This window comes from Eubalaena glacialis, chromosome 5 (assembly GCF_028564815.1).
Source record: "Eubalaena glacialis isolate mEubGla1 chromosome 5, mEubGla1.1.hap2.+ XY, whole genome shotgun sequence".
Taxonomy (NCBI): domain Eukaryota; kingdom Metazoa; phylum Chordata; class Mammalia; order Artiodactyla; family Balaenidae; genus Eubalaena; species Eubalaena glacialis.
This window is the reverse complement of record NC_083720.1, coordinates 66,979,907-66,998,024: the sequence shown is the minus strand read 5'-3', so window position 1 is coordinate 66,998,024 and position 18,118 is coordinate 66,979,907. Positions and strand designations below refer to the sequence as shown.

Below are 18,118 nucleotides of genomic sequence, written 5' to 3'. Positions count from 1 at the left end.
CTGGAAAAGAAAAGAAAAATTCAAGCTAATGCGGAGTTGGAGTTTTTAAGTTGTCTTGCGGTTGTGGAGCCCTTGTGCATGCCTGGCAGCTTAGATACTGTGAGAGAACCTCGGAGAGTTCTCTGATCTTCATGCTTCACTCTGGTTTACATACTGACAAGGAATGGATCTAAAACTCAGAAAATGTTTAATTGATCTGTTATGCCTTGCACCATAGAAAGATAAAAAATCAAAGGGATTTAAAAGCTTTCAGAATTCTTTGCTGGTTTTTTTTTTTTTTTAATTTATTTATTTATATTTTATTTTTGGCTGCCTTGGGTCTTCGTTGCGGTGCGCGGGCTTCTTATTGCGGTGGCTTCTCTTGTTGCGGAGCATGGGCTCTAGAGCGCAGGCTCAGTAGTTGTGGCACACGGGCTTAGTTGCTCCGCGGCAAGTGGGATCTTCCCGGACCAGGGCTCGAACCCGTGTCCCCTGCATTGGCAGGCGGATTCTTAACCACTGTGCCACCAGGGAAGTCCTCTTTGCTGGTTTTAAGGAATCATTTTTTCCAAAAGGTGGCAAATGCTGCTTTTAGATTTAACTAGAACTGAGAACAACCCCAGCCTCACCACTCAGGGAAAACTTGCACTAATTGACCTCAGTGCCTTCAATCTGCAAAATGGGGATAAAGTACTTCATAGGATAGAACTGTAGGATCAGATGAGATGAGGTGGGTGAAAGTGCACAACAAAGTACAAAGAGCCTCATTCATGTAAAGGGACTATGATTTCTTTCTTTAAGAGTGAAGTTAAGTGGAGGCAAAAGGGTGTCAGCACTGATCACATCTTAGCCTTCAATAATCACTTTCGAATATTTATGAGTTTGAAAATTATTTCCCCCAATTTCACACTGATTTTCAAATGGCAATCACCATTATTTGTCCAGCATTGGCTTTTAACTGAATAGGATAAGTAACTCTTCCAGGGTCAGACAGTAAATTAAGTGCCTAAATCCAAATTAGAATGAAGCACACATCCATGGTAGATTGCAGGGTCCTGAGTTTCCTCTCTGTTAGTGAACTTCATGGAGTGTATAGGCCGATTTATTTTCATGTATCTTGTCAATCTTGCAACTTTTAAGTGAGATGGAAATCATCTGAACACTATTTTACAGGACCTTTATTTTCCATCACATTCAAGACTGTCCACAATGAATGTAAACTGCAAAAATCTCATCGTTAGGATCTTCCAGAAACAGAGGCTGGGAGAGGTTAAAAAAACAACAAAAACAAAAACACTGGCTCAAAGCCTTACAGCTAGTGAGTGGCAATGCTGGATCAAGAGCCCACTTATCTGATCAGGACCTCTCCTCTTCACAAAAAAGCCATAGTACAAATAATAATAAATAATTTAAAAAAATATAGTGGCAGCTAACACAATGTGCCAGGCACTGTTCTAAGCTTTTTTGTATGTACTAACTAATTTAACCCGCAAAAAATAAATTTTGGAGTATTCCTTCACTAAAGCAGCCCAGTGAGAAGCAGCACTTTTTTTTTTTTTTTCTCAGTTGAATGACATTGCAACCCGAAATCACAACTCCGTTTTAGGTTCCTGGTGGTGCCTGCTTCCTCTTCTAGTTTGTTTAGTCACAGAATTCGATTCCTGTTGGCCGATTACGCGCCTACAAACAGGCTTAGCGCTCAATTGAAATGCGTGAGGCTCCTTAACTCTTGTATAAACAGGTAATGCGAAGGGGTGGGGCACAGATTGCGGATTTCTTTGCGACGGGGATGGGGTGGGAGTTAGAACTAACTACCCAGAGATCAGGCAAGGTGAAGGGAGGGCTCGGCTGCTGTTTTTAAATGCAGTGTTTTTTGTTCCGTTTCTAGAAGCCAGCTGCAACTTTAGGTCAGAGCGCATTAAAATGAGCCACTTCTGAACGAGCAGCGCCCAGGCCCCAGGCCCTGCTGTGAAGGCCCCGGCAAAGGTCAGGGCTTGGTCCGCGTGACGTTCCTCCCCGTGCTCATCCAAGCGGTGCTCTGCCTCAGGTAAGGACACTCTGGGAGGTTCTCCCGTCTTCAGGCCCTCCGCCGAGCTCGCGGTGATCCTACCTGGTCAAACGACTTCTTTACTAGGGGGCAAGAACGGGGGTGGGGTGCACTGATCGGCTCGTGATTCAACAGCTGGTTCCTTATTCCTCAAACGTGGTTCTGCTTGGGTTCCCTCAACAGCCCAAAGGGGCCAGACGTCTGATTCAGACAGATGTCCTCAGGTGGAGCAGGTGCCACTTCTGGGGCTGTTTCTGGCTGTCTGAAATGGATGTGACTTTTTGAGCGGGGAGAGAAGTCTGTGAGGTGAAGTCCCCAAATCTCTCCCAGTCAAGACAAGATTTTTTTTTTTTTTTTTTTTAACCTTCAGCAAAGGTATCTGCCCTCCTAAAACAACAGGAATGTTGCACTGGCCTTCAGCCAGCGAAGGCTCAGCGAGCAGGATAAAATTTCAATGCAGATTTACGGGAAGTTGCCGGTGCTGGGAGTAAAAATCTGGTTTGGTGAGTTTAAGGGAAGGGAGTAGACGAGAGACAACCTTGCTACTGTGAGGCGCAGAGCCTCGGCTGGGGGAGGGCAGAGGGAGGAGGGAGGAGGGAACAGGGAAGAGCTGGAGCCGAGACTCTGAGCGCTCGCCGGACGCAGCAGGGCTCCCTGAGCCGCCGGTCTCCCCCGGGTGAGGATCCGACGCCGCTCTGCCAGTGGAATCGCCGCGCTTTCAAGTTCACGCTCCCGCCAGGAATTTAGCCCCAGAGAGCTGCCTTCTGGTTATCGCTCCTGCTTCCCACTTTGGAATGTGCAGTTTGGGACAGTGAGAAGCCGGGGCTCAGGGAGTTTTCCTCGTAGAGAGTTTCTCTCTGCAGGTTTCCAAGGTTAAGAAATTCTGACAAACTGGAATTCCCAGAGCTTGGGAGTTAAGGCTCAAAAGATCTGTTGCTTTAAGCGGCGCGGTAGGGAGTAGCTGGACACTCCTTATTTTGGTTTTACATTAAAAAGAGGGAGGCCGAGAAGATGTTGTAGGTTACTTCCTAGCTCTGTAAATTGCTACCGGGCTGTGAATGGTGTTAATTTCTGAAGTGGGCGACTGCAAATACATAACAAAGGTAAGGTAGCTTTGGGCAATCCTAACTACTGTCCCTTAATCTTACATTTGGGTCCTAATTTTGAAATCTTGTTTTCTTCTCTTTTTAGCCCTTGTCTTCCCTCATTCTACCATCCCCCCTTCCGACTCTGGTATATTTAATGGGAAAGCAATGGTTTATAAAAAGATTTTAAAAGCGTCAGCTTCTGGAAAAGCAGAAAATCATATACAGTCAGCCCCCTCGTTTCCTCTGGTGATGAAACCTTTTCCATACAAGAAACAGACTTTTTTTTTCGCTCTTGAAAGCATACGATTGGGCCGTCCAGAGGCACAGGTGACTTCTTAGACTCAGATTATTAAAGTGAGATTGAGGAAACCTTTATGACAGCCGTCTCGCTTAAGTGAGTGGTAAGGCGGGGGTGGGGGAGGGTTGCTGGGGCGTGTGATGTCTTCTTGTACTCATTTACCTCCCAAGGTAACACTGAGTACAGGCTTAGTTGTTTAAAGTTAAAAATTCAGTCCGCATAGAAGCGTAGAGTTGATGAACTCAGACAGCTGACAAATCAGTCACCGGATATTTAAGAAATCAGTTAAAATAAATGAAGTGGAATTTTTCAAATAAGTGATTCATTTTTTATTTAGGTAAAAGTTCATATACTCTTGGGTATTGTCCCAAGGCATTTGGGGATGAGGCTTCTTTCTTGAAAGCTAATCAGAGATAGTGTCCTCCAGGTACTCACCCATAGGCTGTACTGATTTGAATGAAAAGTCAAGCAACTTTTTTCTAGTGGCGTTGTAATGGCTCACTCAGTTTTCTTTAGCATGAATGTAGGTTAGAAATGTGTTCTTTCAAACTTGTAATGCTGGAGTCACACGAATTTTTTAGAGCAGAGAAAGCAAAGGGTTGACAACACAAACATGAAGAGGTTACCACAGTTTGAAGGACCATTGCAATTTAGACCAAGAGCGTCTGAGAATTGCAGGTGCCAGTCCTAAAGGGTGAAAGGTTGTCAGCAGAGTAAAACACAACCTCTAGACAAAGACAAAGCCAAGTACCCAGTCAGGGCGATGAGATAGCATTTTGCGGGAGTTTGTGTTGCTGTTAATTTAAACCATAATCCTTGTCAGATTGAGGATATGAAATCTTGGAGGGAAACAAAACTAAACCAGTCTGAAATGGAAACAGGAGGAAGGAAAGAAAGAAATTTGGGTTTTTGTATCCTTTCTTGTCTACCTTACCCTTCACCTTGTTCTAATACATTGGGTTGGCCAAGAAGTTCATTCGGACCTTTCCGTAACATGGTATGGAAAAACCCGAACGAACTTTTTGGCCAGCCCAATACATACCATTGGCCTCTTTGACTTAACTACTGCACACAGAGAGAATGAGGAATCAGACATTTCACAAGAGCCCAGCTCATTACTTCAATATTTGTTAAAGGAAGAAATAAACTGACAAAAACCAGTCTCCCAGCCTAACTCTGCCATGCTTCTTTACCTGACTAGGCTACACTTAAATTCTGCTCAAGAATCTTTTGTGAACATATGCTGAAAATGAATCAAATTTTGAAGATTTATTATCTTTCTCTTAGTTTTTGAGTTTTCAGAAACTTGTAAGATTGAAAACTCGGCATCATCACTTTACTCCAATCTCTATAGTTTTAATTGTCAGTGTATTTTTGATTCCCTACCTGTGCTGCTGTAGAGTAAATTTTGCCCAAAACAGCTGGTGACGCTGAGGATGAAATCAAGATAGGAAGCAAGGAAACTATGTGCTTCTGGACACGTGTCTTCAGTACTTGCTCTGACTAGTGTTTAGGACTACTCCCATTTTTTTCCCTCACATGATAAGAGCATTCAGATTAGACTGTTCTCTTTGGTTTACTAGTAACAGAACCTGTTCTCAGTAATTTAAACAAAGATTAGAAGGTTAACGTAGATGAAGTTATTTTCTTACAAAATGAATTTGCTTTCCAAATTCTACTCCTGATCTGTTGATTAAAAATAAATCACGTCCCAGGTGATTGAGCTTTGACTGCTGTAGGAAAGTATTTGCCTGTTTCAGACAGGTTCCCATCTCCACATTTCAAGTCCCTTCTGATTCTTCAGGACTGGATACAGGGGTGCTGGTGGGGGGAGGGAGATCTCCTCAAAGTTGGACCGAGGTTCAAGTGAAACTGTGATTCAGTTTTCCCAGAGGATGCATAATCCTAGAAAAAACTTACTCTGAAGAGGGCTTAAGTTTGGGATTCATAAAACTTAGAAAAAGGATAGATTTTGCATGAATCTAGAATTTGTGTGCCACACGTTTGTGAAATTACAATGAATATGTAAATGCAGTTTAGAAAGTGTTTGTCGGAATGATTCCAAGTTAAAGGTTATATTGGAACGTTTCAGCTACTGGCCTTATTAAGAGAGACATTTTTCCTCTTGGGAGCAGTCTCTGTGTCTTATGACGATGTTGATTTTCTGGTTTAATATTGTAAGACGTGTGTGTTAGTCAAAACAACCACCTGCTCAGAGCAATTGCTTCAAAGGACAACTGGAAAAAGATTTTCAATAATGGCAATGCAGGGATGACTTGGGTTATGAGATAGAAGGCCTTTAGAAACTCCAGAGAAGAACTAGCATAGAAATGATAATAAGTAATTGTTCAACTGCCACCTCAAGTTGTTCAAAACGTCTCATACGGAGGGATTTAGGGGGAAATGGCACCCTGCCACTTTCTGTGTGTGGTCCTGAATCATCTTGTCAGTAAAACGCTCCTGGGATGGTCTGAGCTTGCTTTCTGATTGTTTCTGCTCCTTTCATATTTGCCTCCCCTTCTATTCTGTCAGCCTCTGTATGGGAGAAAGGAGGCAGAGGGAAAAGGATATCCTTCCCTTGAAGTCAGTGTACCCCCTCTTTTCAGAACCTCTTTACTTTTTGCCCAGAAAAGGGGGCAAGGAAGGAATTTTCCAGTGAAAGTAGAAGGGGAGAGAGTGTCTGGAGGAATAAAATGCCAAGAAACAGGTGAGCTCCAAACCCTGTTAAGTAATGTGTTCACCCGAAAGCTCACATGGAGATTATCGATGCCCTCCCACTATTGCAGGTAAACTGGCAACTGTAGGAATTTGAGGCTCACCCCCTTTTTGTAATTCAAATGCTCCTAGTGCACTGCAATAGATGGCTCATCTGAATGAGTTTAAGATGTCATCTCTAGGTACAACCCAAAGTAAACTGATTACAAAAGGCACAAGCCTTTCTTTCAACTACGCTCCACTCTGCCTTTCCTCTACTTTCTGCAATGGTTTAAGGACACCTGAAAAAAAAAATCGCAACTTAGTTTATGTAATTTAGGTATATAATACGAGCATTCTTTTTCATTGTGGATGTTGAGTTTTTGTCATCTTAGGAACTTAGTTTATGCAAAAGTGATTTGTGGGTGTGTTTAGGTGTAAACAGTTTATATGTCTGTAAAATACAAAACATTAGGAAACTGATACTATGATAGAAATGCTCGACTATATTTTTATAGTTTCTCTTTTTGGTAAACCCTATCAGGTTTTAAGAGGGGTCATTTTAGAACTCAAAAGAACAATCTACATTTCTGAAGGCCACTTAAGAGAGATGACATCAGAAGACAAAGGGCTGGTGTAACCCTGAAAAACCCTTTGTGATCTTGAGAAAATATCAATCCTTTGGTCTCAGCAGATTCTGGGTAGTGCAAAATATATACTTAAAATTACAGCCATTTACATTAATCAAGAAAACAATCACCGGCCTCAAATCACAATATTTGTCTTTGGGAATACTGTATGTTTGTGGTTCTTAGGAACGTGGCGGCCCAGTGCCAAGACCATAGTAGGTGGGTGTATGTTGATGAAAGGGGATTTGCTGACAGCCTTTGCCCCCTGATTATGCTTTGCTTTGTCTAATAGTCAATTTTGCTCATATTCCTTGAGTTTCCACCTACTGGGGAAAAAAACAACCTGATCTCAGAAGCAATGGATAATCCACATGTGAGTGAGCAAGAGTTAACTATACATAACAATGGGCAGTGGGTGGATGTGCAATAAATGTGGGGCATTGTGTAGCTGAAACAGGAACAGGACACTTCTACCTGACCAAGGAAATGCCAGCCTGTAAAAATTATAATAAAAAATATTTACCTTTCAGAGCACTGAGATCTGGCTCAATCATTTTAAGCATTACACATCATGACAAAAGAAAAAAAGAAGTATTTAATAGAGTGAATAAGATTTTTTTCAGATGTTAATTCTCTTAGGTCAATTTGATTGCCATTCTGAAAATGTGTATTTGGGCCTTTTGAGCTCAAGTAAAATATTCATGTTTCTGAGAGTAGGGATCCGTGTCCATGATGATGATAGCACTGTGCCTTTTGAAAAGACAGCTTAAATAATATTTCTTTTTGTTTGCTGTCATTTATTTTTAAAAATAATAACATGGTTCTTGGTACACCAAGCCCTTGCCAAGATTAAGCCCATCTTCTCAGTAGCCTTCTCAAGACAAAGTTGCCTTTGTGTAACAACTGGGAGGATTTGGTGACACAGAAAACTCAGTGGGGCACTGCAACTTATTATTAACAGAAAATTCAATGACCTGATGTTTTTTCTGTTGCTGTTATTTTTATTCTACCAGCTAATATCTATGATATATTTCTCCATGCAGATGATCTTACTATTTTATTTTAGACTTTCCCAGGGAAGAATGTAGTGGTTGAGAATTTACGTTGGAATTTAGTTAGATTATAAAAGGCAAAAGCTGCAGCATACTGATGCAGAAGAGGACTTGGCTCTGTGGGCTAGTTTGTTCTGGGGGTAGTCAGCAAAATTTGGTCACGTGGAGGGAAAGAAAAGGTAGCTAGCCAGAGTGAAAATGACAACCTGGGGGAAAGGATGACCATTCACATTAAATTTAAACTCCATGGGGAAGTGGCTAAGAACACAGTCTACCTCGGTTCAAATCCTGGATTGGCCACGTATGGGCTGTAAGCAGGTTACCTAAAAATCTCTCTGTGACTCAGTTTCCCCAACCGTGAAATGCCTACCTCACAGGGTTGTTATAAGGATTAAATAAATTAATCTACTGTGTAAACAGGGCTTGGAACAGTGCCTGGTGTGTAGTCAGTATGATATGGTACATAGTCAACATGATATACATCATGTTTGGATGCCTTTCTGTGTTTGAATTTTTATCTCACTACCCTACTCCTTTCATGACCTCTTCTGCTGGTTGTAATCCAGGATTCTCTTCCTTAGATCACTCCTTTTGACCAAGCGCCATTGCCATTATAGGCAGGCACTATTTTTGCAAGTTTCTTTTGGTTTTTGTATCTTAGTTGTGTGGAGAAAATGTAACTTAGAATCACCAAGGTGCCTTTTTCTTTTCTCTCAGAGAGCTATATGATGTTGATTAGAAGCAAAAAGAATGATGCTATTATATCTGTCAAGTGAGAGACTGGCAAGTGTCTTGCTGAAAACGGAATATAGATTCTGGAAACGACTAATGCAAAGTAGAAAATATTTTGTGTAAAAGAACTTATACAATACAGCAAACTTAAGTAGGTCCTATTATGACTTTTGTTGGTTAGTGTTAACTGGTCATAATCATAATCACAGCATGAGACTTTCTCAGAACTGCCACAGTGTCTTATCTGTGCACTTCTCATGGCATTTTATATCACTTGCTACTTGTACATATACTGTTTTCCCTGCCAAACAGAAATTAAGAGGCAGGATTTGTGTCTGAATAACATTTGCATCCCTCAATGTTCCTATTTTATAGTTCAGTGCTCAATAAATAAAATAAGAATTTCTTTGCCCAAATTCATTACCACCTAAAATAACAGTATTTTTGGATTCCATAGGCATGTATTATGGATCATATTTATTTGGATGACTTCTACTTTTTTCCACAAGCATTTTAGCAAAAATTGTTGGATAGAATATGATGGAGAGGTAGTGAACTCAGAAAGCAACCAGAATGGAAGCCTTATCCACAGCTAAGCCTCTGAAAGCATGGCAGGATGGGGGAGGCCAAGGGTAGGGAGGAGGTGAATTGTTGCAGTGCTTAGGTGCCCATCACATTGTTTAAAAGTTTATACCTCTTTTTTCTGCTCTTTAACATCCTTTGAAAGGCCCAGACTTGTTACTAGGTAATTATGAGAAGGGGAAAAATGCATTTTGTCAAAATTAGAAGGAATTTATTAGATAATTATAGGAAAAAGTGCATTTTCTCAGAATTAGGGAGAGTGAACAAAGAGATCCACTGAGGAAGAACAATACCAAGTGAACATATAGCCCTGTGAGCCACAGTGGTGTGGTGTTTCCAGTGGGACTGCTAAGGCAAAGACAAGAGGAAGGAGGGCAGGTGGCTGAAGAAGTATTCAGAGAATTGCCTCCAGTGAAATCCTATTTGCAGAGCAAAGGGAATCCTGTAACAAGCTAGCTCTAACCAGCTGGTGCAAACAATAGTTTGGCCCAGGTGCCTCCTTGGCTCTTTGCCCTACATTGTGGGTTCCAGGATGCACCTCAAGTTATATGTAGAGTTGCCAATGAGTAAACAGAAACTACTAACTCCGAGGGTACTGATGAGCCCTGGAATTTGTGCCTTGTATCTACAGTGGCTCCATATTCATAGACAATCACTCCCAGCAGATGAGACCAAGCCTGGGAAGGCAGGGATCTTAGAATATTCTCCCAGCATCCTTCCCAGAGTGGAACCTAGGAGTCACTCCCGCAGCGGGATGTGTAGGAGGCCCAAAGATGCTGAATCAAATGTTAACACCCATGTTTTCACACATCCTAGTAATGTGTGAAGGGTCTTGCCCTTTCCTCATTGGCTAGAGATCAATGAAATTGTCAGGGGAACTGCAGTCTGCTTATCTGTTCTCCCTGCTTCCACCTTTGCCCTTTATCCCATATGCTTGGTTCTTGACTCAGTATCCAGAGCGACTCATAAAACAAAGTCAGATCATGTCAATCCCCTGCTGAAAACCTTCCAGAGCCTCTGTGCCTCCCTCAAAAGCCACATGAAGCACTGCCTTTCTAGTCCCATTACCTCTTTAATCACACCTCCTACCGCTGACTCTTAGCACTTTGCTTTAGCCACAGCTTCATGCCCCCCGTGGCCTTTGCAGTCTTTGCTCCCTCTCCCTCAACCATCTTCCCCCAGTACATCCACGGTTCACTTTTTCACCTCCTCCAAGTCTTTACTCTTTCTCCTTTTGTCTAAGACAGCACTTCCTCCTTCCTATTGGCACTCTCTATCTCCCTACCCTGCTCTATTTTTTCATACAGTACTTTTTTCCATGCTATATGATTGTATGTCTCATTGTCTGTCTCTTCCCCACTAGAACGTCTGCTTCATTTATTGATGTATCCCAAGCACCTTAGAGCAGAGTCTGCCACAGAGTAGGTACTCCATAAATACTTGTCGAATAAATGAATAAAACACAGGCTTTTACACAGCACGGGTATGACTGAAAGCGTAGTACTACTTGTGTGTTCTACTCAAAATATAACCACAAACACATCTTTCTGAGTAAGCATGATTTTTTTCCCCCAGACCTCTCCTGTTAAGCTGCCATATTTTCTCTGGTTTCTCTGGTTTCATTATTTTCTGTGCCACCACGAGCCCTTGATGGAGGCCGATGACTAAGTAACGAGCAAGGCACAGCTAAGTGTGGGGATGGTGCAATCATTTCAGCACTTCTCTGTTTCCAAATCAAAGCCTCCTCTTTGGCAATCTTTCTGCGATTTCCATCTGAAACTTACAGCTCTGTTTTGAACAGAGTCTTGTGAATTGCATGCCCTACAGATAATTATGCTTGACTCACTCATGTTCCTATATTGTTTATCACTTTTTCTATTGTCATTTAATTATAATTAATGATTGTTCTGAAAGTAACTGTCAAGACAACTTGTGTGTGTGTGGTTTTTTTTTTTAAACTGTCTCTTTTGACCTTTGAGATTTTGCCAAGTGCCAACTGCTGCTACAGGAGTCCATCTAGATTTTTTCTCAATCGCAGGGCTCAGTTAAGTATTTTCCCTTGACCTGGCCTGAAACGAACACTAGTGTCTTTGTCTGAGTTGTTAATGTTTCCCCAGAACCTTTTACAAAACTTCAGTCCTGCCTTTACCAACTTGCACAACCCCTCTCTGATCTGTCGTACTGGTTTGCTAGCCCCTGCCTCACTTTCTCCCTCTGCACAATTTTCCTTGGTTTGGCAAAATTGCATTTCTTTGGTCTTGGAGGTACAGCTCCCTCTGTGCGTCTACCTGCCATTTTTAGATCTATAGCTCTGTAAGGTACTTCCTCAATGGCTGGTGGAATCCTGTGACTACTAGGCTTGGGGACCCTAGAATCGGTCTTGAAGGTGAGTGTACATTCCAGGAAGGTTCTTTGTAGTAAACAAACAAAGCAAACAAAATATTATGTAAATTCTGCTGAAGGTACATCATGAAGATCCTGGCTTTATTTATTTATTTATTAATAAATTTATTATTTATTTTTTATTATTATTATTTTTGGGCCACGTTGGGTCTTCGTTGCTGTGCGCGGGCTTTCTCTAGTTGCGGCGAGTGGGGGCTACTCTTCGTTGTGGTGCGCGGGCTTCTCATTGCGGTGGCTTCTCGTTGCAGAGCGTGAGCTCTAGGCACGCGGGCTTGGGTAGTTGCGGCATGCGGGCTCAGTAGTTGTGGCTCACGGGCTCTAGAGCTCAGGCTCAGTAGTTGTGGCGCACGGGCTTAGTTGCTCCAGCGACATGTGGGATCTTCCCAGACCAGGGCTCGAACCCGTGTCCTCTTCGTTGGCAGGCGGACTCCCAACCAATGCGCCACCAGGGAAGTTCAATTCAACATATTTTTAAAAACCCTCAGTATACCTAAATAATCAGCTAATATTTCTAGTACTTTCTGCAAATCATTTTATTCCTTATCATATATACTGAATAGGACATTAAAAATGGGTAGCATATAAATGTTAAATTAGACCTGTTTTTAACAATATACTATGTAGATGGAGCTAGTGGTAATTATTTATGAGTTAGAAAAACTTATCAAAATATAGACCTAGTAAATAGGTATACTTGAAAAAAAAGATGAATATGAATTAAATTGGTTTAAACCAGACATTGAAATGATCTATTTTTTTGGTATAGACACAGACTCAACTGTTATTTATTGAGTAGCTGCTATGTGCCAGATACTGGTACTAGGTATGCAGTGGAGAACAAAAGTTCTCTGCCCTCATGGGACTTTCTTTGGGGATGGAGATGGGATTCAGTACTCTGAAGGAACTGAGAGGTACTAGACAATAGAAGGTGGGACTCTGAGCTGGAGTGGTCCGAGACGGCTCCTCTAGGGATGTGATGCTGAAGGTGTCTGATGGAAGAAAAGGTCTAGAAGGTGTAGCATTTATGATGGTCCTAAGGCTGGAAAAATCTGGGCATGTTGAAGGACGTAAAGGAGGCCGATGTTGCTGCATTGCTGGGAGCAAGGAGCAGAGAGGCACGAGGTAAGGTCATGGGGGTAACTGAGTCCTATAGTATGTAGGCCCTTCATGACCACGGAAAAGAGTTCTGTTCCTCCTGAGCCCAATGAAAAGCCAAGAAAAACAATTTACTTGTTAAACAATAACTGACTATTGGGTGAAGACTGAATTGGAGGGAGGATGTTGTGGCAGACAAAGCGAGATTAGAGTCCCTTTTTGAAGTTGGCAGTGAAGGTGGAGTCATGCTGGTCAACTGGGTGCCGTTTCTTCTGTGCACCCTCTTGCCTTTTTTACAGTCTCGGTTCAGCTGTGGTATGGGTTTCACCAATGGCTGGCAGAAATAGCAAGACTTGGTGATGGCCTGGATGTAGGGTGGAGGGAAGGAATGAGGATTCTGGCTGGAGTTACTGAGTTCAATGGGGGAGACCAAAGGAGAACAGGCTGGAGGGGGGCAGAGGGAAGCAGGAGCTCAGTTTGGGGCATGTTTACTGAGATGCCTGTTAAACATCCTGAAGAGATGTTGAAAGTTTCCCTTTTGTATCCAGCACTTCTAGCAAGAATGAGAGGCACCTATTATAGGCAACTATTTTGGATTTCATTATTTTTTTTTTCACTGTGTCTAAATTTGCACATATAGATAAGGTGTGTGACCTTTATTTATATATCACACATGACTAAACAGTATTCGAACAAGAAATGAGCATCTGTGGTATATAGGAAACTGTGATGGGGGGATGGGTTAACACTGAAAAATTTTAAATATAGTTTTAGCCATTAAGAATCTTCTAATTCAGGGCTTCCCTGGTGGCGCAGTGGTTAAGAATCCGCCTGCCAATGCAGGGAATACGGGTTCTGGTCTGGGAAGATCCCACATGCCGCGGAGCAACTAAGCCCGTGCACCACAACTACTGAGCCTGCTCTCTAGAGCCCGCGAGCCACAACTACTGAAGCCTGCACGCCTAGAGCCTCTGCTCCGCAACAAGAGAAGCCACCGCAATGAGAAGCCCGCGCACCGCAAGAAAGAGTAGCCCCCGCTCGCCGCAACTAGAGAAAGCCCGTGCACAGGAATGAAGACCCAACGCAGCCAAAAATAAATAAATTAAATAAATAAATTTAAAAAAAATCTTCTAATTCAAATTAATCCTATATATATTTAATATTTCAGTATTAATTATATGTTTGATATTTGCATTATATATTTAACATATTGATATGCTACTATATTATAAATATGTATGTGCTAAGATTATTATATATTTAATATATTTAGTATAGAATACATATTTAATATGTGTTGAATTTACATTAAATGACATGTTTAATATTGAAAACTAAGTGTAAATCATGCATGAACAAAGACTCATTCCATATTATGGGTGATAAAAAGGAAATATTACAACATGAAATACAGTGGATCTCCTTTGTGAGTTACAGCCACTTAGAGGCATGCAAATTCATGCTGAAAATATTGGCATATACAAATGGATCCATTTAGGACGTGCAAATATATTTCTTGTCTCTTCCTTACCTAACTTTACGAAGGGTCTGCTGCACTTCTGCACAGTATGTGAGTGGAAACTGGAAGCCAACACGGACACACTTTAAACTACATTGTGAAAAGCTGATTTGTATCTCTAGCAAACCCATTTTTTTTTTTTTTATAACTGTTTAAAAAAAATAAATTTGTTTATTTTATTTATTTCTTTTTGGCTGTGTTGGGTCTTCGTTGCTGTGTGCGGGCTTTCTCTAGCTGCGGCAAGCGGGGGCTACTCTTCCTTGAGTGGGCTTCTCATTGTGGTGGCTTCTCTTGTTGCGGAGCATGGGCTCTAGGCATGTGGGCTTCAGTAGTTGTGGCACATGGGCTCAGTAGTTGTGGCTTGCAGGCTCTAGAGGGCAGGCTCAGTAGTTGTGGTGCACGGGCTTAGTTGCTCCACGGCATGTGGGATCTTCCCGGACCAGGGCTCGAACCTGTGTCCCCTGCTTTGGCAGGCGGATTCTTAACCACTGCGCCACCAGGGAAGCCTGCAAACCCGTTTTTTGAGCTTCTAGAGCAAGCAGTTGGGGATATGATAACGAATAAGACATGAGGCTTTTGGAGCTTGGAGGGATGGAAACTATATCTGTACCACCACTGCAAGCACTCTTCCCCCACCAGTGGTTATTCTAAAAATAAAAAATAAAAAGATTGAGCTTATATTTCCAAATTTGTAGGAATAAAATGCTATATTGTGGTTTGAAGCAATGGAAAACTCTAGTCCAAAGAAGTAATGTTTTAGAGAGTCATAAACCATTAAGAGTGAGTGGACGTAGGAGAGGAGGTTGATAATGTTTTGCAATCACAGCTATAGAAACTGTCAACGGCTGCATCTTTTCATTCTTGTATGTCAACACCAGTGGAGCCCATGAGGCATAATCAAATTTATTGTTGCTTAATTGGGCCAAATGGTGTGGTTTTTGGTTTTGCATAAGATGGGTCACTTTTCAAAAGGATATGTAGTATTTGAAGGTTTCGCATTTATTTCAATGCTGTTTTCAATAAGGAAAATACTTTGGTGAGGAGCTACTACATGTATGTGCCTACGGTAATGAATCATATAGAGAAAAGGGGAGTTGTGTTTGAGTAATTGCTTAACAGCCACCTGTAACTGAATATGTGAAGTTGAAAGTTGAAAACAGAAAATAATAATGGCTCCCGATAATCGTTGACATTGAAGGAGAACCTACTGTAACGCCAGGCATGACTTTAATCAGAACCAACTGTAAGAATTAGGTCCTCAAGCAGCTTGCCCAGGGTAAATAGTGGTCAGGATTCAGATTCTTGTAAGGTTTCCCAAATGAGGTGGGGTTTGGGAAAATCCCTGGACCAGGACCAGTCTTCTTACTAAGATCTTCCCTTGGCTTAGCAGACAAGTGACTTTGGACATGGCAGTTTACCTCATTGGCTTTCAACTTCTTTGCCTTTAAAATTGGATAGAAAGGAGGGGAGATTTTGGACTAGACATGTTTTGCACAGCCCCAAATTTCTCTAAGTCTTTTTTTTAAAAATAAATTTATTTATTTATTTATTTGGCTGTGTTGGGTCTTTGTTGCTGCGCGCTGGCTTTTCTCTAGTTGCGGCGAGTGGGGGCTACTCTTCGTTGCGGTGCGTGGGCTTCTCATTGCGATGGCTTTTCTTGTTGCAGAGCACGGGCTGTAGGTGCACGGGCTTCAGTAGTTGTGGCACATGGGCTCAGCAGTTGTGGCTCGCGGGCTCTAGAGTGCAGGCTCAGTAGTTGTGGTGCACGGGCTTAGTTGCTCCGTGGCATGTGAGATCTTCCTGGACCAGGGCTCGAACCTGTGTCCCCTGCATTGGCAGGCGGATTCTTAACCACTGTGCCACCAGGGAAGTCCCTCTAAGTCTTTTTACTTTCATTGTTCAAATCTGTAAAAGTTTGCTATTCATAGGATTTCTAAAGGGAAGATCAAGATGGTGGGAGTAAATGAGGATGGGGCGTAGGGATGGATTAGAAGGGCAGTCACCCTGGCATTAAGTCACAGGAAGAAAATGGCTAGGTTAGATGGCCTGTACAAATCTTACAGAATTCTTACAGGCTTGATTCTTGATTCTTGAATCCCATTTGAGGTAGTGAATATTGCTGATATATAAGGTGGTTCTAGACCAGTGGTTCTTCACTGGGGGAGATTGTCCTCCAGGGGACATTTGGCAATGTCTGGAGACATTACTGGTTGTCACAGTCTGGGAGGGGCGGAACGCTACTGGCATCTCTGGGCAGAGGCCAAGGATGCTTCTAAACATCCTGAAGTGCACAGGACAACCCCTTACAATAAAGAATTATCTGACCCAAAAGTCAATAGTGCCAAGGTTTGGAAACCCTGTTCTAGGTGAGTCTTTGCTCTCCACAACCACTACAGTCTATACAACAAATAGTGTTCCTGCCTTTAGTTTTTAATAGCATCCATCTCTCTTCTGAAGATTCAGGGTCAGAGAAGGAATTTGGGGGAGAAGGTCAGTGACAAAGCCGAATTGAACTCTGTTCTTACGATGCAGGTGTTCACCAGCAGCCTGCTAGAAAAGTTCTCAATAGTTTATTTCTCTCTGGGACTTCCTGGTGGCGCAGTGGTTAAGAATCCGCCTGCCAATGCAAGGGACACGGGTTCGATCCCTGGTCCGGGAAGATCCCACATGCTGTAGAGCAACTAAGCCTGTGCGCCACAACAACTGAGCCTGCACTCTAGAGCCCACAAGCCACAACTGCTGAAGCCTGCACGCCTAGAGCCCGCATTCCGCAACAAGAGAAGCCACCGCAATGAGAAGCCCACTCACCGCAACTAGAGAAAGCCTGCACGCAGCAATGAAGACCCAACACAGCCAAAAATATAAATAAATAAATAAATTTATTTTTTTAAAAAAGTTTATTTCTCCCTTTGCCATGGATTCAGTGCTTAATGTCAGTCACTTCACTCTTGCCTTCTCAGGTTCTGAGAATTTTTCCTTAGGTACAACTGGATGTCACTACAATACTTGCAGAATTTTGCTAAACTTTTTTTTTCTTTTTGAGAGGCGTCTTGGTCTTTATACTTCCAGAATTTTGCTAGACTTTTTTTTCTTTTTGAGAGGTGTCTTGGTCTTTATAAATTCTAAGAGCTGGGCTTAGAGAAAGTTTGTTAGTAGGGTCTTTTCAGATCTAAAGATGCCTTCAGTTTAAAGCTTTAGGTTAAGAAAGAATGAAGTTGTCCTGTGCTTTATCAAGTCTGTATCTTGGATTCAACTAAAAAAAAAATCTTGTACAATGCTTTAAATTCTATGGAGAGAGAAGATCTATATTATATAAATACATGCTGGTGATTGATATATAGACACATTGTCAGCAACTTTGGAGAAACAATAAACATTCAAGGATGTCTAGAAATGAACTCCATGTATTATGCTGACATTTTCCTCTGAAGAAACATTTTGGTCAATATGTGATGTCCTGTAGATTTGGAGAAGAAAGAGAAATGGATTTAGATTTGCAGTTGTTCCTGGCTGAGGGAAACTTAGTTTACCTAGTTTCCATACGAAATTAATTACAAAGAACACCTTTTGTGTTATGCTAGGTCAGGTCATTTAAGGTCACAAAAGCTCTACAAATACCCTGTTAGATCAGGGCATTTGCAGGCTTCATAGGATATATTTTGGACAGTGTAATTCATGAATTTCTAGTTACACTCTTTGAATGTCAGTTAGATACAAACCCTAGATGCCATTATGTCTACACACCCACACATTATGGATTCATGATCAATGAATTCATTTAAATTCCGGGGAACTTATCTACATTTCCCTCCCTTTTACCTTTAAGATCAACTGGTTCTACAATTTACTACGTCTCATTAAAGAAGTGCTTATTTTTCTTCGCTCTAAAGCTAACTTTCAGGCTTTTTAGAGGTAGCTAATTTAACTGCACCCTGGCTCTCTTGACCCTTCATGCTTTTGACATTTGAGTCCTATTCCTTTTTTTTTTTTTTTTTTAACT

General features: G+C 41.8%; 1 protein-coding gene across 2 annotated transcripts in view; it reads left to right on the top strand.

Moving 5' to 3' along the window:
• The first annotated feature begins 2,636 nt into the window (after positions 1 to 2,636).
• Positions 2,637 to 18,118, top strand: part of RBM47 (RNA binding motif protein 47) — a 168,699-nt gene continuing 153,217 nt past the window's right edge. For both annotated transcript variants that reach the window (XM_061192194.1, XM_061192193.1), the window contains exon 1: positions 2,637 to 3,129. The gene's annotated coding sequence lies outside the window, so the exon portion shown is untranslated. The remainder of the gene's footprint in view (positions 3,130 to 18,118) is intronic.